Raw genomic sequence first — 23,866 nt, forward strand, 5'->3', positions numbered from 1 at the left:
TCTTGTCTTTGTAGATTGGAAGGATTTATTCTTGGAATCTTGCAATAATTTATGTTGAGTTTACTCTTAATGATCATGCATAGGTGATTATATTGAAAGTAGTCTCTAGGTGCTTTATGTCTCTATCATTATCTCAAATGTCCTACAAGGTCATCCTTGATGACAAGGAATTGGTAAGGCATGTTTTGGAACATGTATGTGTATCATAAGCCTGATCACACTAGGCAATGTCTTTGATTAAACAAAGATAGTGGTAGTGGATCGTGCTTGGAAGCAAGCTAGTACTTTGCTTGAGAAGCTATTACCAATGATGTTATTAGCAATGATCTACTTCAATATATTCTTTGTAAACCTATGTTAGTGTCTAGTGCCTATATTAACAACCTCATACATCTACTTGGTAATCTTGGAATACAAAGTATCTTTTGGTATACATTGCACCTGTAATTACCATGATATGATTTTTGAGTCTTTAAGTTGATTGTGTCTCACATTATATGTACTAAGATGCTTCATTACTTATTTCAATGGACTTACATGTTGATGGCCTACAATGCATGGCAATAGGCCATTTGACTAGGACAAGCTTGCAAGATCACCTCTAACTCTTTAGAAACATAAAAAATAGATGTCTGGATGGTCATGGCAAGTAAAATCCATGCACACCCTTTGAGGCCATAACTTGGAGATTTTAATATCCATTTTATATATTTCTTAATTCCCAATGGGGGTTTTGGGCTATTGAGACATAATGGCACCATCCATTTTGCCTAGTTCTTTAATAACACTACATATTACAATGTTATATACCTAGCTTTTCTAAAATTATAGATTCTACGATTATATCAAGTCAAAACATTGAATGTACTATCTAATCTTTCCTATACTTATTTCAGTGCTTTAGTAATTGAGAAAAAGATGCTATAATAGAAAGAGGCTAAGAACACCATTGAAATCTTATTGAGTGGACACATAGAAAGCATAGTTGAGAATAATACATTGTAAGCCAAGTAAGGGCTATGGTACCCCTTTTTACTACCACTACAATTGTGCATCTCCTCTCTTTTTTTAAATCTCAAGCCCCATACAAACAACTTTGTCAATAAGAATTACAAACTATTAATGCTATCACATAACCACTATGAACTAGTTCACCCCCCAAATAGCCTCTCTCCACCATAATATTAACAAATATCAATAATCATGGTGGAGGTACATAAAAAGGGAGAACCAACATGTCGATAGTTGGGAGGATTTCAAAGCAAAGATGGCTCCAATATTTGTATATCTCCTATAGAGAAAGAGAAATTGGTCAAGGAGGTGGTATCAATTGGACCAAAGAAGCATGTTAGTTAGAGTATATTGACTAGTTTTTGAACCTTACCATGTATGTTGAGAGTGTGAGCATTGATGTAGGATCACATTACCACTGTGAGCTAGTTCACCCCCCAAATAGCCTCTAGCCACCATAATATTAACAATGATCAATAATCATGGTGGAGATACATAAAAAGGGAGAACCAACATGTCAATAGTTGGAAGGATTTCAAAGCAAAGATGGCTTCAATATTTTTATATCTCCCATAGAGAAAGAGAAATTGGCCGAGGAGGTGGTATCAATTGGACCAAAGAAGCCTGTTAGTTAGAGAGTATACCAACCAATTTTTGAACCTTACCATGTATGTTGAGAGTGTGAGCATTGATGCAAAACTACAAGTACATCTATGGAGCCTAATTTTTCAATTGATGTTATGGTCTAAAAGCTCACCACACTATTCCGGGCTGTTGAGTTAGCTAATAGGTATGCTCATAAATATAGGAAGGATATCCCTATGCAGGCTTTTCTGGGATAGCAAAGGGCTATTAATAGGCAGGGTAACTTTGGTGGTGGCAACTATGGTGGGTCTAATACTTCATTTGGCAATCCCAAACTCCCCATATATCCCACATTTAATGCTTCAAGGCAGCAAAGTGCTTCAAAGCCATTAGTCAATCAAAAAATTGAGCCTAAGTAGGGTGATAATAGGCCCAATATCAGTAAGAAATGGTGAAAATTTTATTCTCATGGATCTTTTTAGAGAGTGTAAGAAAGGTAGCATCTCACAAATATAAAATACTTATGAAATACATGAAATGCTAGAAGCCATAGTCTTCATATCACATATATGAATGAAACCATGAATACATGAAAAGAAAAGCCATAGCTTTGCTAAGAATCAATGATGAGTTGCAACATGGAACTCACCTCATGCTAAAGTGGGGACAAAAGCTCACCTCTATGCCATGGTCGACATGGATACACACCTCCATGTAATGTGGACATGGATATGCACCTTTATGCAAGGTGGGAGGGAAGAAATGCCCAAACTCCAAGATTAGAGAAGTTACAAGTTATCCCAAAAAGATGTGCACAATACTAATTTCCAATCTTTTATACCTAACTCTAATTTTCTAGAGCTAGGGATAAATTTTCTTTATTACAATCCATCCCTTTCCAAGTAACTTTTATCCCCAAAACTTGAGAATACAAAAATACAAGGATGGATGGGCTTCATGAGAAGAGGCAAACTCCTATAATGCACTACTAGATTTTGGAGTTCAAAACAAATAATGATCCACTTTAGATCTACTAAGCTAATGAATTGCTATGACCTACTATTAAGGTTGCTGATATTGATACTATTGTTGAGTATGATGTAAAGGTCAAAGATTGTTATCTACATTGAAGAGGATCTCTGGTAGTCTTTACTGAGTGTTGTGCCATCTATTATTGTCATCACACAAGGCCTAGAGCAACAATTGGCCCCCACTTTCTGCTACAATAAATCCATTTCTATTGTGTTTCTACCATCAACCACCCAAAAAACAAAGAAGTCCCTAGAACTGTACATGGCTGTCCATTTCAATTTTTGCAAAGAGGCTACAATTGATGTGTTTACCAACTGTGTGATTGTGTCTGGAACTTGTATCAGGCCATTCATACTCATAAGACTACTTGCAAGAAATGTGTCTAACAAAAGCCTTTCCTTGAGGCATCAACATATAATTCTTGAGAAATTTTCAAAGAAGCAACTTTGACTAATTTCCCCTAAGCAACACTAATGTCCCTTTCACACCAACAACGAAAATGACAATTCAAGATACTTCTTTTGGACCAATGTGAAGCCTATGTTGTGATGATTGACATGTAAATCTTCTTGGCCTTCTCTTTTGTGATAAGTGAAGCCCCTATCCACTTCTGTATTAGCACAAATTAATTCTAGCGCCCAACTTTGGCAAAAGCGAGTTGTAGTTTCCTCTACTACTGCACTAATCACATTATGCACCAACTGGAAACACATTTACACGAGAGCTTGTAGACAATAATTTCATATGTGACTTGAAAACTTATTTTTTGTCTAATTTGGTTGTTTTCTTTGAGTTGATTAGTTAAAAGAATGCTTTTAGAGTGGCTTGCTTGGTGCTCATTTTTTATCACCAGTAGTGAGACGTTAACTCAAATGTATTTCTCCTTCCAACTTTCTGAGTAGATGTGTGCCATGTTTATTCTTTGACAACTCAATTTGTACGATAGATAGTTCTAAATAAATTTCTTCTTTTAAAGCAACGCTTGCAATAGAAAAGCATTTCTCTAGAGTAAAGGCACTGAACACGTGCATTGATAGCTCACAAAAATGTCCCTTCAACTTTGTTATGACCTTATTTCTATGCTTCAAAGGTATATTGGATGACAAAAAAGATTCAACAACATGGAAACCTCCAAGGTCCTTCACTATTGCTGCTAGCATGTATTATATTTCCAAATCTTGATTTCCAGCCTTCAACCCCTTTACTCTTAGCATAAGCCTCAAGAAACAACAAACTTGGAACCAAGGAGTTGTGAGAAACTGATTCACAAAGCAAAATATTTGTTGAAAAGATCTTGGATAGTTCCTCCAATGGCCAAGATTAATACTTATGTCTTCTCGAATAGCTGCATGAATAGGAGACTTGAAGTTCAATTTCCTCTTTCTCCATGGCAAATGTCAAAGCTCTCTTCATAAGCTTATGATGGTAGAATGACACATTCAATTGCCCAATGCACCTGCATGCTTTTCCCTATCCCCACTCTCCATGTACTTATTAAACAAAGCATTTATCTTCTTTTAAATTTTTCAATAGTGCTATGAGTGCAACCATGACCTTGTTCTCCTTGTGGCAAGCCCATCCTTTTCAGAGAAGGTGGTGGAAGCGTGTCATCAACAACTTCTTGAGCCACAAAAAGAGCTAGTATGTTGACAACATCTAGAATGTCTACTGCCAAATCATTAGATGATTCAATATGTTTAGCAAATACTTTAACAACTTGATCAATTTGAATAACATGTGCTTCATGCCAGACTTCTTATGCGTATGATGTGTCTGCCAACCATATAAACAATGATCACAAGACTCAAAACACTTATAGTCTAGGGACAGAAGATATTGCAAACTAGTAAGCATTTTCATTCCTTTCAAAGACATGTGCCCAACATGATGATGCCAAAGAGATACGTGTGGAACTCTAGCCACAACCACTACATGGTCAACTAATCCAAATACAAGTAAAGGGTAGAGGGTACTTGAGAGCTAAAAGCCAAATTTAAAATGAAAAAGTGGCCCGAGAGCCATAAAAGAGGAAACTTTGGCAAAAAATAGAGCAATCATGGATGAAGGAGCAAGAGTTTACGTAGATGTAATTCAACACCAAGAATCCAATACAAGTGACTGTTTGTCAGTCGGAGTCTATTTGACCCCACATTTAATGACCGCAAGTTTTGGCATTATGAAGCAGCTCTATTGGATCTGGAAGCTGGAAAGCACGTGACGAAGCTAGGATAGTAGCTTTTGATGCCAAAAAGTTATTCATCTAGCCAAATCCTGAAAATTCAAAGTTGTATGCCCCTCCGTTCGCGGCCCTGTCCCCGCGGCTCGAAACCACTTGCAAGATAGTGTGAACACAAAAAAGTGAACTAGTTTTTTTAAGTTTAAGTAACTATTGTTAATTAAAGAAGCTTAAAACTCAAAAAATATGTGGAGATGGGAGAGGGGGTGCAAAATTTTTTTGCATCCCATTTTTTCTTATGATTTTGGAGTTTGGCATCAGGCATCCTTCTCTAAGGAATGGAATGCTACAATTCTTCGCTCCAATTCACTTCAAACCATACACAATTTGATGCAAGGAATGAAAATTTCAGAATTGAGTCTTTCTCTCTCCTCTTTCTCTCTCGTCATAAATGTGGTTCATGTGGATTGCTAAGCGGATGAGGGGGAATGGATGTCGGTTCATGAAGAAATGCAATAAATGGATCAAGGAAGTGCAAAAAAGGTACCAACGACTATAAACAAGCATGAATGACTTTCCTTTTAAAATATGACGCATGCATATGTGGATTATAGCATAATTGATCTTTTATATTAAAATTTATGATGAATCTTTCGTTCTTGTGGTGAAAAATGATTGAATATGCATGAATCATATGTGTGAAATCATAGAATATTAGTAAGTTTTAGCAATTCATGTAATGGTAATCAAACCCATAAAATCACAATGTGAGATTTAATAAGAAACTAATATTTTTTTGAATTTTTATGGTTCAAATGGTATTCTTATGGAGTGATATTGAGTCATTAAGAGAGATTTGGACTCAAGTTTGGGCCTTTTAGTTTTAGAGAGAGAAAATCTCTCAACCAATAGGAGGAGAGCTACCGTTATGGTAAAATAGGGTTTTTTGAATTTTAAAGTTTTTTATCTTGTTTTTATAGATTTTTGAAAAGAAGCATTTTTACGTATTTTTGAAGCATAAATTTGTGGAGGCACAAGAAACAAGAGATAATGGCACAATTAAAGACAATAGATGGAGACATTTCTTGTCAGTCCCGCACAACCTTATAGTATCCCCATTTTCTTGAAATTCTCATTACGGCCATATCACATTGTGTAGGCTTCGTAGGATGAGAGACTCACCACCATAGATGAGCGCCGAGAGCTATGGAGGTTCAAGAGGCTTGCAACGTGCAAAGTGAAAAGTCAATCGACTATCAAATTTTGTGTTATATATGATGCTTACATGTGTAGACGTCACTCAATGCCACATCACCAAGAACATGCACCCACACATGTGAGAATTAAAAATTCATGCCACATATCCACCATCGTGGTCCCTTTGCATGTGAAGAAATGAGTGAAGAGCCATGTGTCCACCAGAGAGGCTCCTCGCACGTGCTGCAATGAATGCATACATAGTCACCACATGTGCAATACTCGAGGCTATAAAGAGTCAAGCTAGGAGAAGATTCGCCTCCTATTTTTGTGCTCACTCGCTCCCTCTCTATCGCTCTCTCTCTCTCTCTCTCTCTCTCTCTCTCTCTCTCTCTCTCTCTCTCTCTCTCTCTCTCTCTCTCTCTCTCTCTCTCTCTCTCTCTCTCTCTCTCTCTCTCTCTCTCTCTCTCTCTCTCTCTCCCTCCCTCTCCCCTTTGGCTCATGTTTCTTGACTGAAGGTCTGTTCTCACTCTTTGTCCCCCCTCCCAAAACAACCACCAAGGACCACCACAATGCAAGAGGAAGGCCTCGAGATTTTGAAACCTCCCCCTCGCATTGTGTAGTCCCCCCCATCCCAAAATAAGGACTAGCACAATGTGAAAGGAGGGACTTGAGATTTTGAAACCCCCCTCCTCATGTTTTGCGATCCCCCTATCCCAAAACAAGGACTAGCACAATGCAAGAGGAGGGCCCCCAAGATTTGAACCCCCCCCCCCCCTACATTGTGTTTTTTTTTCCCATCCCCACTCCAAACCACCCAGGACCCGCACAATGCAAGGGGGGGGCTCAAGATTTTGGACCCCACCCCCCTCACATTGTGCAAGTCTACTCTGCTCCAAACCACTAAGGACCCCCACAATGTAAGGGGAGGCCTCGAGGTTTTGAAACCTCCCTCCCTCCCGCATTGTTTGGGTCCCCCTTTACCGATTGGTGTTTCTCATATACTTGTGTTTGTAGATATGGATGCTACACAAGTGCAGCTTATGGAGGGGACTCCTGAGCCTATGAGGAGTGAAGAAAATCCTCGTGCTCTGGCACAAGAGTCTGCTAGTATTGAAGGCACTCCTACCACTCTTGCACAAGAGTCTAGGAGGAGTAGATGAAGTCCTGAGGAGATGCTTGCAGATTTCCTTGGTCGAGTGGGACAACAACATCTGCTACCACAAGTATCCCAGGTGTTTTTTTTCACTACCTCTATAGAGGAATGGAACAAGACCTCGCAAGTCTACCTCGAGGAACATGAGGCCACTTTTTGGGAGCGGACGTCTGCTGGAGAGGTTCTTATCAAGGGCCTGCAATATGTTCACATGAATGATGCCTTTGCTGATAAGCCTCAAAGGAAAAGGTTCTATATGTCAGTGCTAAGGATTCTTGAGAACATGAATAAGGCAAATCTATAGTGCCATACATACAATCTGAAGTGCCATCTCGTTGAGTAATTTTACAAATTTGTATGCTTTTTGCATGTGTTGCTAGGGGATGAAGGGAAAGAGCCTATCCAAGACCTAGAAAATACACAACAACCTTGTGAAGTGAGACAAAGGGAGTACAAGATGTTTCACAGCTAGTAGATGTGACCAGTGAGAGGGAGCAAAGTGCTCAACTCGATGTTGAATCTTTGAGAAGGGAGAACACAGAGGTGGTAGGTTCTATTGTTGAGTAAGAGGTTGAGGAGGATGTTGGTGAAGTTCCCACAATTCTGCTCCCCTCCTTCCCTATTGGCGAAAGGAAGTATGTTCTCTTGTTTGATATCCAGGCCCTTTTTAACATCAGGGAGGACTACTACATAGCCATTATTGCATAGAATCTAGAAACATATTCTAACCTTATTGTACCAGATTGGGATAAGTATCTACTTGTGGATTCAAATGTCAAGGAAATGGAATACCTCTCTGCAATAGAGACTTTGACTATGGTATACAAGGATGCACTCCGATATGAGTCATCCATTCCTTCAAAGGAAGAGTTCGAGGGAAGACAAAAAAAATTGAATGTTTCTCACTTGGGCAGATCAAACAAGGACTTGACTCCTAAGTCCTTGCAAAACAGCAAATCATCCATTCAAATATAGAGTGAGGAGTTGCTCATTTTAGATGAAAATTAGAAGTTTTGTTTCACAAACTATGTTCATTTGGATACCATGTTGATTTTCATTAAAGAATCCTAAGACTCACTAGGTGTTTGCTATTTTTTAACTTGTTGTATATGAAGATGGTTTCATTGGCCGTATAGGTGGCAAACTGAAGGGAGGTTTAGGCAATGACTCTTCCTTGGCCATTACATCAAAGACCTCACCTTTCCAAAGTTCATGACATTCCACCACAAGTTCTCAAGGGACAATGTAGAGTTTTCGCTTTTTGCATTGAAGACCCTATCAATATATATTGGAGGGTATCCTATTAGGTGGAACACAGACAACAAGATAATGTTTTTGGAGAAATGGGAAGCAATGAGAAATTTTGGTCAATGCCCTAGTTTCCAGAAACTGCATGCTAAATACAACTTAGCGTACACATCATCAAGCTGATGAGTGGGATCAAGGATCCCAATATACTTGCAGAATATGGAAAAGGGCGTTTGGTTAGAAGTAGATCAATTTCAAAAATTGATCAACAATCTTTAAATGAACTAGATCAATATTTACAAGAAGAAGATGGGCCATCTTCAAAGAGGCCAAGAGTAGAGGAGTGAGCTTTATTATTGTATACTCAATAATAGTGGTTTTTCAAAAAAAATGAGTTATATATTTGTTATGTAAAATGTTTCTTCCGAAAGTAGATAATTGATAAGTGCTCCTCTATGTCAAAATTTCTACAAACACCTTAAGTATTTTACGAGGAACTATTGGTTATGGGTATCCAAGTTTTTCCTTGTCTTTGTCTAGTTTGTTACCACATAGTATGTTTAATTAATGCATCAAAATTCTCCCACGATTCTTTTCTTCTTTGTCTCTCCAAATGTTACATTGCTTTGTTGATTTCAGATGTTCTTAGTTCTTCTTTTCTATTAGGTCTATGGACAAGCTTTCCATTTGTCCATTGGTGTAATTCTTCTAAACTATTGGCTTTCTCTACTCCTCCACCATGTCTTGTACAGCTGAAATAGCCAGTAATGCGCTTGATAATGGGTTTTCTCCATACATTGAGTTGACCACACTAATAAACTTCCATATTCCTTGGCAAACCAAGGGGTGTGATTATAAATAATATGCTACCAAATCATAAGAAAGGATGCCAGATTAGTGCTTCATACACCTGTGATTAAGCAATTATACTTTATCAGATATTATGAAGATAACATACCATGTAGTGGTGGGTAATATGTAACCATTGACTTTTTAAATTCATCCAATGATGTTTCAAAGGCCTGGTAGTCATTTGAATTCCATGCATGCATGTCACAAAACTTAAAGATTGTACCTAAAGACTTCCAAACGTTGGCCTTGCATGATTGCGCTTCACCACTATCAACATGGTGCATAATTGCATTGTGAATGCACTTCCACTTGTTGAATTTAATTCTTTGAGTGGAATATTTTACTTGATTAGGATTATCAAAGTGTGGTGGACATAAAAATCTCCGTGCTTTCGCACCCCCAACGGAGAATTTCTTTGGCATGTCTCGACCATCCTTTGACCTTTTCTCATCCCTTTCAATCTTCACATTTCCACCATGCAAACCAATGTTTGATAATGCCTTCTCAAGTGCTGCAATTGCCTACATAGACCTACGTTGCATTGTCCAAGCAAAATGTATATACAAGAAAAGTAATTTCTCAATGATCTTGCATAGACCATGCATTGTGCAAATATGGACTCGAGACAAGGGAATATCTAAAACTACTCTCAAACTTGGATCTTTGAGGTGCATGTAATTTTGAGACATTGTACATGCACTTTAGGGTCTTGAAATCACCTACTAGATGCCACTCTACTTTGAATCTTCCAAATCCTTCCACATCCAAGATTCTTCCATTCCTTTGCTCACTAATGATTTGGTGTATATTTTTCTTGTGGAAAATCCAATACAAGGTTTCAAAATTCTCAGACATAAATTGGAATACACACATATTATAAGCATGTGACACAATAATAGTATTAGCATAAGTAAACTTCCTATTTAAAATATATTGTTCATCTCAAAGGACCCCAGAGAGAATATATTGTTCTCAGATTAGACGCTAAACCATTTTGGATTGTGCTTTGAAATTGTTGGATCGAGTTCCAATTTCATCAAGGTGATGGTGACCCATTCTAACTTTCTATCCTTCACAATTTAGCACTCGTTGAGCTTTAAGTACAAATTTTAGGAGACCATCACATTCATCAAGAGCCACCTCAAATAATTGAACAGAGTATAATTGTAGGGCCTCCAAGTTGTAAAATATATTGTTGTATTTTTTATAAACCATCACCTCCCCTAGTGCCAAATGATACGTATCTTCAATATGAAATGGAGCTCCAAGGCCCAAACTTGAGTCCGAATCCCCCTAACAATAATCCTAAATCACAATCCACATAAGCTTCATGGATCTGATAATCAAGTAAATCAATAACTAATATTGAAATAAATGATAAATAATCATTAAAATAGATTTTTTATAGAAAATACTAGTTTAAGGGTGAGAAGAAATACTAAAATTGGCTTGTATCTATAGATCAAGCTCACTATTGCAATCATTCCTAAAGCTTCTCAACCTACATGTCTTGATTATACTCACCTTACATGAATTAATCATGAAGCTATTGCACTTGCACACCATAATGATTAAATATACATCTTACTAAGAGATACACATCATAATAAAATCATACACAAGTAGTACACAATGCAAACACTACAATATCTGCACGTGTAACTCTAGTAACTAGCATTGTTGCTTATTCAAAGTAGGTTGAAGTCTCTCACTAACCTCTTTCTAGCTAGGTTCCCTTGTGCCACCTTCTTTATGTGTAGGAGTGGAATCTACAAAAGTAATTTAGATACTTTTGAGTAAATCTAGCTAGTTTGGCCACTACATACATACATACATACATACATACATACATACATACATACATATATATATATATATATATATATATATACATATATATATATATATACATATATATATATATATATACATATATATATATATACATATATATATATATATACATATATATATATATACATATATATATATATATACATATATATATATATATACATATATATATATATATATATATATACATATATATATATATATATACATATATATATATATATATACATATATATATATATATACATGTGTGTGTGTGTGTGTGTGTGTGTGTGTGTGTGTATGTTTTGCATTTTGATAAAGGTATTTGTTGACTATCCTTGCACATATCTCTGCACAGATCTTAATAAGTCAAGGATGATACTTGCATAGATAACAACAAGTCAGAGATGGAATCATGAAGATGTCGATGATACTTGCATAGATCACAACAAGTCAAAGATGGAATCATGCAAGGATGTGTCCATTACATGCTCCTCCCCTCCCATGTGTCCTCCAAACATCGCAAAGTTGGTGCTATAACCATGTGATGTGTCGGTATTTCACGCATCAACAAACTCATCATCCAATTCCTAAACTAGGACAAGCACTAAGATAATACACCTAGTGACCAAGGACAATCTCAATGTACAACTACATTACAAACGAACATGGAATCTCATAGTTATGAGGCAACCATAGTCTATTAGCAATAAGATAACTAAATTAATGTGTGATGCCATAAAGAGGTGCCTACAACGCAAGATGTAAATTGGATGTCATGGTTCAAGTCATATAGCCTCTCTTTGACCATCCCAAAAGATGTCGTCCCCCAAAGCTTGATGGTAACCCAAATCATGCTCAAAGATGTCTCAAACTTTTATCCACCACTAAAACCCTCAATCCCCAACCATAGACTTTGCATGCCTTAGAGATGTATCCTATAGATCCTTTTATGAGGGCTATGCTGTGGTCATGGCTTAGAGTCTAGGATCTAGGTTTGGTGACCAAGGTGAACAAGGGTCTAGAGTTTGGAATAATGGATATATTGTGAGGGTATACGGCCATGTTGGTGAGGTAGGATGATTTGAGATAGAGGGGGCTATGTTGTGGTCATGGCTAAATTGATTTGGGATCTAGGATTTAGGTTTGGTAACCAATACAAAAGAGGGTCTAGGATTTAGGGTATATGGTATATGGTATAGGGTCTGGGGTTTACGATATAAACACAAGAGTATAGAGTTAGGGTATAGGGGATATGCGATTAGTGTTTAGGTTTTATGGTTTAGAATTAGTATTTAGGGTGTAGGATCTAGGTTTTGAGGTTTAGGGTGTAGAATGTAGGGTTTAGGATTTATTGTTTAGAGCCTAGGTTTTAGGGCTTAGGGTCTAAGATTTTAGATAAAGGGTCAAGATTTAGGGTTTAGAGTATAAGATTTAGGGTGTAAGGTGTGAAGTTTAGGGTTTAGAGTTTATGATTCAAGATATAGGGTTATAATGATGAGGCTAGGTAGATTTGAGACAAAGGGATATGTGTTGTGGTCATAACTATGTAGATTTAGGGTCTAGGAAATAGGATTTGGAGTTTAGTTTTGTAACTAAGGTAAACTAGGGTGTAGTATTTATGGTGTAGGTAGAAGTAGAGTTTGGGAGTTAGGGTGAACTAGGGTCTAGGATTGAGATTATATGGTATAGGGTCTAGGGTTTAGGGTATAGGAAGTAGGGTGTAGAGTCTAGGGTATAAGGTGTAGGGTTTAGTGTCTAGAGTTTAGGGTTTAAGGTTTAAGATCTAGATTTTGGTTTTGAGATGCAAAGTTTAGGTTTTAAATATTCAAGATTTAGAGTCTAGGGTAAAGGGTTCAGTTTGTTAATAAGGTGAACTAGGGTGATCTAGTATCTAGGGTTTGGGGTTTAGTTCAGTAACTATGGATTTAGGGTCTAGAAAATAGGCTATGTGGTTTAGTAACTAGGGTGGTAACATGTTTGGAGTGTATGTGTATTCTTGAAGGTTTGGTTTGGCTGCCCTCAAAGGTTTGATAACATGTTTGGAGTATGTAAGGCTCCTCAAAATCACCATCTAAGGAATAACATGCTAAAAGACTTTCCCACTAAATCAATTGCATTCTCTAAAATCTCATACGTTGTAGTATAATTATCAAGTTTCTCAAAAAATAATCAAGTTGTCATACAAATGGCTAACAACTCTTATAGTGGAGTATAATTATCAAGTTTCTCATACAATTATCAAGTTTCTCCCTTCCTTGCCCACCCTTGCCTCATACCTCTTGCAATCTTTTACATATTCTCATTACTCATTCTCACTTGGTCACTCATGAGTATTCAATTTACATGTTCAATAGCCTCATGCAAATGGTTTATGAGCTAATCAACACATCTAAGAATTTTATGAAATGACTAAATCAGATGAAAAATCGCCTTTACTATATCCAAGAATCGGATGAAACAACTAGATAATATGAAAAATCTAGAAATATTCAAGAATGACAAGGTCATGAGGCATACAAGGGATAAATTCATCGATGACTTGAATCGTCAAGCTATTGTGATTGATCCTTCTCTTACTTGAGTTGGCTCCCCAAAATCTACTACTATTGCTTTTAGTCCACATCACTAAAATTTGGGGTATGTATCTCAATAGAGGTCATGTGTGTTATGAGGGAAATATGCAAGGACAAGGATTGTCGACTCACAACTTACAAGAAATTAACAAGAAGAAGAAGAAGAAGAAGAAGAAGAAGAAGAAGAAGAAGAAGAACTTGATTATTTATTGCAAGAAGAGGAATTACAAAAATACACTTCCTGATACAATGTGTTTACAACAAGGCCTAGATTATTGATAGAAGACCAGATCTTGATACAATACTAGATCAAAGACAAGAACTAGAGGAACATGGCTTGAACTTGAATGAGAACTTACCTCACAAGAGCTTCACAATTGGCATTGGCAAGACTAAAGGACTTGTAGCCTAGGACACCTATTAAAACTAAAGTTAAGGAGATTAAGAGATGGCGTTAAGGGGAAGCTTCCAAATGATGGCATCATCAATTATATAAGCATTATTGACCTAAGCAATGACATAAGCAATGCTCATGTAAATTAATGTAGTATGATGACATCATTGTTGACATAAGCATTGCTAATTTAAGCAATGTTGTAGGTATTGATGCTCTAGAATCTTTGAAGGAATCTTTCTTAGAACATTCTCTAATCTTTTAGAAGTTTCTAGAATATACTAGATTTCTTGGTGACCCTCCTTCATCAATGAGTTCCTCAAGAAGTGATGGGGCTCATTGGTAAGACTCTTGATGTTATCCCCTCCTTGTTATGACATTATCCCTTACTTTCTCAATGAGTTCCACACAAGGAGTGGTGGGGCTCCTTGGTAAGACTCTTGGATTCAATTGTTGTTATTCATGACACTCCTTTACTTTAGCAAGTGCTTGACCAAGGTTACAGGTTGGCTCCCATGTTCATTCACTTGTATCATAATCCTTCCAATGTACAAGACATCCAATCCTTCCACAATAGATTTTAGAATCAATAGTAGCCTTGACTTCATATTCTAAGTGTCATTTAATCTCAAATCATGGTGGTGGTTGTAGGTTCCTCCCCCTTATTGAGGATGTATGGCAAGGCTCCAACATGGAGGCATGAAATACTAGGTGAATCAATAATTTGAATGAATATATAAATGAATGCCAATCTGTGGGGCAACGAAGTGTCATGTCTAGAATAGTAATCTGTGAACACATTCCTACACCGCATTCTTGACCAGATCCAACTGACCCTATGATAAATATTTGAGCTATTACCATTAGCACTTTGAAGATGGAAGATGAGCCCCTTATCCGAGTCGCCTACCTCTGAATCCACCTTACAAAAACTATGTTAGTTGTGGCTAATGCACTAATTGATGAGGGCTCAGTCTAGTATACTTCCTTACTACTACCAGAAAAACTTAGTCTAATTGCAATTGTAGCCCACATATGTGAAGCTAAATCCATACAAAGGATGACCTTACTCCTTGCTGAGAAAGTGTAAATTGAGAGTCATCATTGGGAATTAGTTCATCCTACTCCTCCTCTCTGTTCTACCAAATTCTAAGGAGAGTTGCAATGAGATTATTTTGGGCAAACATTCAAGTTCTTAACTAACTACAAGGATAACTATGGCAATAAGTGCATCCACCTATAGTTTATAGATACATGAATAATCACAACCTTTAGTTCCAAAGAGATGTAATATACACCTACTTAGATCCCCCTACATCTCAATTCAACAAAGCAACTAAAAATACAACACTCTTGACTGAACTCATAAACAACCAAGCCTGCAAGAAGTCACCTATCAACTCCACCACTCAATGGAAGTGACATCCCAAAACTTCCTCACATAGCTCTTTGCCTCACATGCTAGGAAAACATAAGGAAATACATGCTCATCAACATTACAAATCCTGTAGTAACTTGGACCTAACCATCTATTGTGTTCTAAGGGCTCTCCTCATAGTGCAGGGATATTATGAAGGCTGTTGCAAAACTCTCAATGCCAAAATTATCCACAGTTGTGCACATGGCCCCTAGCCCTATACAAACAGTTGCAATAGCTAACATTTCATTATCCACAAAAATCGATCACTAACACCATGTCTACTAATCAAGCCCCCATTAAGCCTTCATGTAGCACTCCTACGCAAGAAAAAGGTTCATTGATACATTCTATCATGTTGGCCACTTCTTCTCCACCTATTGCTTCCCCGGTCAACACGACCTCTCAATCCTCTACATTGGACACCATTGTTGTTGGCACAACAATATCTATTGCTAGCTTGCCCCCACAAGAGAATATCCTTACTCACCTGGTCTCACCCTCAATATCAATGGGTAGAGGAAGTTTCTTGACTTCTGTGGTTGCTTGTCTCCTCTTCCTTCTCAAACTCTACCTCTAACTCTTGTTATTCTTCCAATTAGACTGCAACATATGGGTGCAAGGGCTCATCCTTCTCACATGTCTACCTATCTTTATATTATTTCCTATGGCCTAACTTCTTCATGATTTGTTTAAACTTTGAACTCACATCCATCTTCCATTCTTCTCCTTCCACATAGTCCTCAATCTTTTCTTATTCTTCATAAAATTCCTTAGCTCCTTCTACATGCTGGTATTCTTATGGCTATTATTTGGGGGTAGCCTTCTACTCCTTCTCAGGGGAAAGTCATTATAGAGGTATTCTTCTTTTGGGTGGTAATCAATGGGATATTCTTCAACTTAGTAGTATCACATTCTTTTGAGTAATAGTTGCCTCCTTCATAAAAGTCTTCAAGGTAGTAATTGGCTCCTTGTTGTCAGCATTCTTCTTCCTCTTCTTCGTTTGACCAATCTTAGTCTTTATATGTCATCTCTTTCTTCTCTTGGATCTCCTTTTTCTTTTCTTAGCTCTTTTGCTCCTCTTTGGCTCACTTCATTTCATATTCAACTCTTGGACTCTTTCAACTCTCATTTGCTTCAAGTACAGTTTGGCCTACTCTTCGGCTTCTTCAAATCTAGATGTTGTCTCCTAGTCCCACCTTATCATGATGTCTCCTTACAGCTATGTGTTGAGGTCTCATGCCATCTTAACTTGCCACAGACTGTGGCTCTCTCTTGCACCATGATCACTTGGTACTCAACCTCCTCCACGTCCTCTTCTAGCTCTTCAGCCTTCTCCTTAAGATTTTGTAGCACCTCATTTCCTTGGTGTTTCTTCAACTCCTTGATTATTTTCCATGTTTGCTTGATCTATTTGAGCCGCAACTCCTTCTTCTTGTATGTAGTTTTGAGCCATTGACGTAGCTTGTCTTCGTCTTCTAATGAAGCATCCTTCCATAACTTGAGCTCTCTCCAAGTTGTCATTTTGGATTGTATTGCTATGCATCCCTACTATCATTCCATGACTCCCTTTCAACTTTGTTGGCACATCAAGTTCACTTTTACTTTTCAGTAGGTATCACGCATGGTGGGCATTGCAATGTGGGACATCGCATCATGTTGTGTTGCATCATGTCGCATTAGGATATCCTCTACATTCATGAGCTTGCTCCCTATGGAGCTAGCTTACCTCATGCTAAAGTTGATTTGATACCAAATGTTATAAATCTTCACAAGACTTCCAATGATCCGTATCATGAGGCACAAAAATGGCACACAACATAAAGGCACACAAGATATATCAATAAGGAGTCTTTGTATTCATGATATAAAAAGATACAACATTGAGGCATATCTCAAGACTACACTCTCATGATGCCACACATGTGAGGGTTCACTACTAAACCTAGATAATCACATGTAGAAGCACAACCCAAGCAAAAGCTTGGCAACTACTCCGTATATAGATGCATCCGTAGGCAACCTCATGATACATCTACAAAGCCCTTATCATTTTAACCCCTCCCCCTCGGAATACAAAGTATGATTGGTTATTAGAGACTATGATTGGTTGGCGCTAAAGGATAAAAATCACATTTGGAGCCTTCACAAGGGCAAAGTTTAGTGGAAATTTGCAGTGTTGGTGGGCTAACTTAACAAAACTAGTTTGGAATACAAAGTGTTTATTTGGAGAATGCTATGGGTGCTCTTCCTCTTGCTTATGCATTGTCAAGTTACAATATTTTTTATGACTTTTCTTCTTTTTTTCTATCAATGAAGAGAGATCTCGTCCTTGGTTTCTTTCTTGCTTAGTGGTAAGAAAGGTATGCTCTCTTCTACTATTTTGTGACACATGGTTGGATCCATCATGCTTCCAAAATATTGGGTTTTTGGAAAGGCAAATTTGATAGAATATTTTCAACCACACATGAAGCTTATTTTTATTTTTTACATTTGTGGGGTGGTTGGCATATTTGAACCATCTAAAATGCATTCATTTTCTATTTCTTCTTGAAGTGTGCAATCACATTGCCCATTTGAGAGGCCTTCGTCATTGGTAGTTTAGTATCGTTCAACTTGTAGACATTCTTCTTAGAGATGGTTTACTTTTTTGGCATGCTACAGTCTTTTTTAGTCTCTTTGTTGGTCATATACGTCATTTATGACTCTTGTAGTATAAATCATATAGCCCTCTTGCATTTTGTGTTTTTGATAACTAATATGATTATCGTGCACACGTACGTGTGTGTGTGTGTGTGTGTGTGTGTGTGTGTGTGTGTGCGTGTGCGTGCGCGTGCGCGTGCGCGTGCGCGTGTGTGTGCGTGAGTGTGTGTGTGCGAGGTATAACATATAGGGTTTAGGGTTTAGGGATTGGAGTATAGGATATATGATCTAGGGTTTAGGGTGTAGACAATACTATTTAGGGTTTGAGATATAAGATGTTTGATTTAGGGTTTGAGATATAAGATATAGGATTTAGGGTTTGAGATATAGGATTTAGGGTTTGAGATATAGGATCTAGGGTTTAGGGTGTAGACAATACTATTTAGGGTTTGAGATATAAGATATAGGATTTAGGGTTTGAGATATAGGATCTAGGTTTTGGGATTTGCAGTGTAGAGTTTTAGATATAGGGTCTAGAGTTTGGAATAAAAGGTCAAGTGTTTAGGGTTTAGGGTATGGGTCCATCTTGGTGGGGTTAGGTAGATTTAAGATAGAGAGGACTATGTTGTGGTCATTTCTAGGCTACCTTAGAGTCTTAAGACGTAGATCTAGGGAAAACAAGGATCTAGGGTTTAGAATAAAGGATCAAGGGTTTATGGTTTAGGGCCATGTTGGTGATAAAAGGGGTTGTGTTGTGATCATGGCTAGGCTAATTTGCGGTCTAGGATTTAGGTTTGCTAACCAAGATGAACTAGGCTCTAGGATTTAGGGTATAGGGTATAGTTTCTAGGGTTTAGAATATCAGCATGAGGGTTTAGAATATAGGATCAAGGGTTTAGGCTACAAGGCCATGGTGGTGAGGCTTGCCAGATTTGAGATAGAGGGGGTATTGTTAGCCAGGTTGATTTGGGTGTAGGATTTAGGTTTGGTAACCAAGGTAAACTAGGATCTAGGATTTAGAATACACAGTAAAGGGTCTAGGTTTTAAGGTGTAGATATGAGGGTGTAAGGAACATGGTATAAGGATTAGTGTCTAGCTTTTATACTTTAAAACAGGGTTTAGGATCTAGGTTTTGGGATTTCGGTTGTAGTTAGGGTGTTGGGTTTAAGGTTTAGAGTCTAGGGTTTAGGGTCTAATATTTTGAATAAAGGGTCAAGGTTTTCGATTTAAAGTTTAGGATTTAGGATTTAGGGTTTAGGGTTTAGAGTTTAGGATTTTGATATAGGAGTATGTTGGTGAAGGTAGGCATATTTGAGATAGAGGGGTCTGTGTTGCGGTCATGGCTATTCAGATTTAGGATCTATGAAATAGGATTTGTTGGTAACTAGGGTACCCTAGGGTCTAGGATTTAGGGTTTAGGGTGAAGTAGGGTCTATGAGCTAGGGTGACTCCTATGATTTTATAAGGTATAGGGTATAGGCAATAGGGTGTAGTTTTTAGGGTTTAGTATCTAGGGTTTAGGGTTTAAGGTTTCGGATCTAAGTTTTGGTTTTGGGTGCAAAGTTGAGCATTTAAAAGTTGAAGCTTTAGAGTCTAGGATAAAGGGTTTAATTTCTTAACTAAGGTGAACAAGGATGGTCAAGGATCTAGGGTTTGGGGTTTATTTTGGTAACTAAGGATTTAGGGTCTAGGAAATAGGCTTTGGGTTTAGTAACTAGGGTGAACTAGGTTTGTTGATATGTTTGGAGAGTATCAACCCTAGACCTAGGTTTAGGAGAGAAGGCCCCAACCAAAAAAGAGGGAATTCACTTTCTTGCGGGTGTAAATCATACTTATGATATTGCATGCATGATTGGCTCATGTACATCTTTACAACCACACTTCAACTACACAAGCTAATGCAATGAGTGAAAGGGATTTGTGCATAACAAAGTCCAAATGAATGCCATACTTTGTTATCTATCACTAGCCTACCAATCTACAATAAACAAACGTAAGCCAAAAGGGGTGTGTGTCAAGTTGTTGACACACTCTCAGCATACTTGCCCATTGCAAATTGCAACAGAGAAGAAAATGGAGCTAAATCATTCCTCACGTGAGAAATTGAGACCAATTAGATAATGAAATTTGGAGGATTACTCACGTGCATAACAACAATATCTTAGTCTAAAACTATGCCACAAGAAAATTTAATGTCTAAAATCAATGACATGCAGCTAAAGAGTTGTTGTCCAAGTTAGTTATACATACAACATAAAAACAATATCCTCAAAATCCTTTCTTCTAGTTTTGTGGGCTAGCCAAGAAAATCAAGGCCAATATCATGTGTAAGAGGTGCTACTCTTGGAAGCTTCATGCACAATAGATATTTCTTTTGTGAATAAGGTACTTTTCATCATTCATCAACTCAACAATGTCAAACCCACTCCCCCCCCCACCAAAGCCACTCCTTGACTCCCTCCCTCAAAAGTGTCCTTTACAAACCTAAAGGATAATAAATCACATTTTAACAAACACTTTGTATAGAGAAGATTAGTTATTTATGTACAATAAACAAAGGTTCACGAGTCCACTAGTAGCAAAAATCTAGGTTGTACTACAAGTTTAGCTAGAGTAGCCAAGGCATCAGTCAAATTAGTAGCTCGCATAAATAAGACATGATGTCGTCAAGAAGTGATGGGCCATTGAATTGACTCATGACATGAAGCTCTTCTTTAGGAAAGTATCGATCTGTGGATGATGAAGTAATTGCTTGGGCAATGTCGACATTTAGACCTCAACGATGGCACATAAAGATGTGGTTTCACAATACGTGGGATCATATTTGAGGAGACTAGTAATTTTACAATGTTTGACTATGGTGATAACCTTATGGTGTACCATCTTTTGAGAGAGTGAGTGGCCATATTATAGAGATGGTGTAGCCTTTTGATGAGATGGAAGTGTCCTTAACAAGTGTTACCTCGGTGAATGAAGAAAGTGGTTGGCAAGTTTGCAACTATAATTTGAGAATCTCCTAGGCCAACTGGTCTTGAGAACGTGGACGATTTTGTAAAACAAATATTCTTGCTCCTTCTAGGTGGGATGCCACTAGGAGCCAAGCATGATCATATTGGTGTCAAGCATGATCATATTGGTATCAAGCATGATCATATTGGTGTCAACCAAACCAAAGTCTATCATAGCAAATAATTTGGCAAATATACCAAATGTGAAATTGATTTGTAAAAAAAGCATTCCAATTATGGATTTCATGCTTGGGTGGATAAGTATTCGAAACATTTTGCAGATTGAATTGCATTGATGTGGCTTCTTCAACTCGGCTATAGCAAAGAGGGTCATTATTCACTCACTCTATACATGATTGTTCCCTCCTTTGGGGCACGAGATACCTTTGATGATGAAGATGATGATGATGATGTAAATGAGGAGATAGAATTGAAAGATGAGGATGGAAGGGTGAAAGCACCTAGGGTAGGGCATCCGCTACATGGAGCCAATACTTCAACCTTAGATAGTGAGATGGGTGATGAAGAAGAGAAGAGGGAAGATGAGTTAGGCAAAGAAGAAGAGAAGGGAGAGGATGATCTTGATCCTAATCTTAGAACACCTCGTCCCCAACAACCAGAAGAAGAAGAGAAGGGAGAGAAGAAGCTCAACCTCGATCTTTGAACACCTCATCCTTGACAACCCCAACAACAAACCAACCCAACCAAGTTCACTAATTATAGGCTAGAAAGAGAGTTGAAGGAGAGAATCTTGTCAGAATATGGGATGAGATAGCAAGATGGTAGAAAAGAAAAAAATGATTATTAGATGGACCTATAAAAAATATAGAAGAAAAGATTAGATAGAGAAGAGAAAAAAAAGATAGAAAAGCAATTAGAGTTGGCTAGGAAGAATATGGAAGAGAAGAAAAACATAGAGCAAGACAAGAAGAAACAACTAGAAGAAAACAAGAAGAAGAAAGTTAGGAAGAAGAATAAGCAAGTAGAAAGAGGCAAAAGACCCAACTTAGAAGAGAGTGTGTGAAGAGCTAGAGAACCAAAGGAAGAAGATGAGAAGCCAAAAGAAGTTAAGTTAGAAGTTTTGCAAGACAAGATAGATCTAGGCATGAAGGCCAAAGAAGAGAAGATAGAAGAAGAGTTAGACTTGGACAAGAAAGAGAAGGAAGAAAAGGAACGAAAGAGAGATCCAAGCAAACAAGGCCAAGAAGATAGAGAAAAGATAGAGGAAGAGAATGAGAATGAGAAGAAGATGAAAGTGAAACCAAACACCAACAAACGGAGGCACATCGCTAGAGCCAAGATGAGAGATGAGAATAAGGCTGCCTCCAATACCCCCCAAGTTAAGCTTGTGGCTAAGGATGAAGCAATGGAATCATTGGCTATACCTTGAACCTAAGCAGGTGAATCCTTATGAGCTTGGACAGAATGAGTCACAAGACAAAGCCTCAAAGAAGAAAGAGCATGAGAGAATGCTCGCAATATGGTCTGACCAATGTAGCTCAATGCCATGGAAGGGAACCTTACTAGTTGAGCCTTGGAAAATTGTCAAACTCACTCTTAATATGAACATCTTTGGACTATGAAACCCATTGGGACCATACTCAATGAGTGTAAAGATTGAGATCTCATCTTTTAGGCTACAAGTAGTGCAAGGAGTTGTCATCCCAATCCTATGGATCTGTGACATGCCAAGCACTTTAAACATGAGTGTCACCCCAAAAATCAACTTGATACCTCTATGTCCAATGTCAAGAATCCAACCAAATTGTGATGACTTAGTCCATACCCCCCTTAGAACTTCAACTCTAAATGAAGCTAATAAGAGACAAAGAAGTGCCATGTACCAAGACTGCACCTTCCGTGAAAAAAGGCAAAATAAACCACATAGTTTGTCGAAGTTCAATGCAAGAAGAAATATTTAACGAAGAGGCCACAAAAAACAACCCAAGTACTTGACTTAGCGATGAGGGCAAAGCATCTTGGAAAATGAACCAAGAGACCCAAGTCCCAAAGGCACAAGGAAAAGGCTTGAAGAAAGGGAGAGAAAGTGTCCAACAAGCAACCCAATGGATTGATTTCCTTTAAGGCATCACACAACATGGTGACAACTAAGCCACCATGCCTTGATTCCAATAATGTGACAACTTGGGATCACGCCTACAAAGCGTGGCATGTGAAGTCATAAGAGCCAAGCCAAATAAATTCAGGACTTTGAAGCCTCCACTCCTCAAACATGATTGAATAAAGGGTGGACTCGAATGAAAAAAAATAAATAAAAAGAGTCTACATGGATAAACACTAGCAAGGTTGATAGGAAAAGCTACTTTAAGACTCTCAATTCATAGTGCAATAGACATTGACTAGCTTGATAGAAAAGGTTGTGTTAAGACCCTGTTAATGAGTCAAGTCCTAGACTTGCGACGATAGACATTGACCAACTTGATAGAATGAGTTGTGTTAAGACCCAAGAATGAGTAAAGACAAACAACCTTAGATTGCTAAGAATAGCAATCCATTGAGCGGGGGTGAGTGTAAGGGTAAGGGCTTTATAGGTATACCATGAGGTTGCCTACGGATGCATTTTAGGGAGTAGTAGTCACTCAAGCTTTGTTTGGGTTGTGCTTCTATGTGTGATTCTCTAGGCTTAGTGGTGAACCCTCACATGTGTAGCATCACAAGGGTATAGTCTTGAGATGTGCCTCAATGTTATATCTTTTTATATCATGAATGCAAA

This window comes from Lygodium microphyllum, chromosome 23 (genome assembly GCF_053477565.2).
Source record: "Lygodium microphyllum isolate KBCC chromosome 23, Lygodium_microphyllum_v1.1.10, whole genome shotgun sequence".
Lineage (NCBI taxonomy): Eukaryota > Viridiplantae > Streptophyta > Polypodiopsida > Schizaeales > Lygodiaceae > Lygodium > Lygodium microphyllum.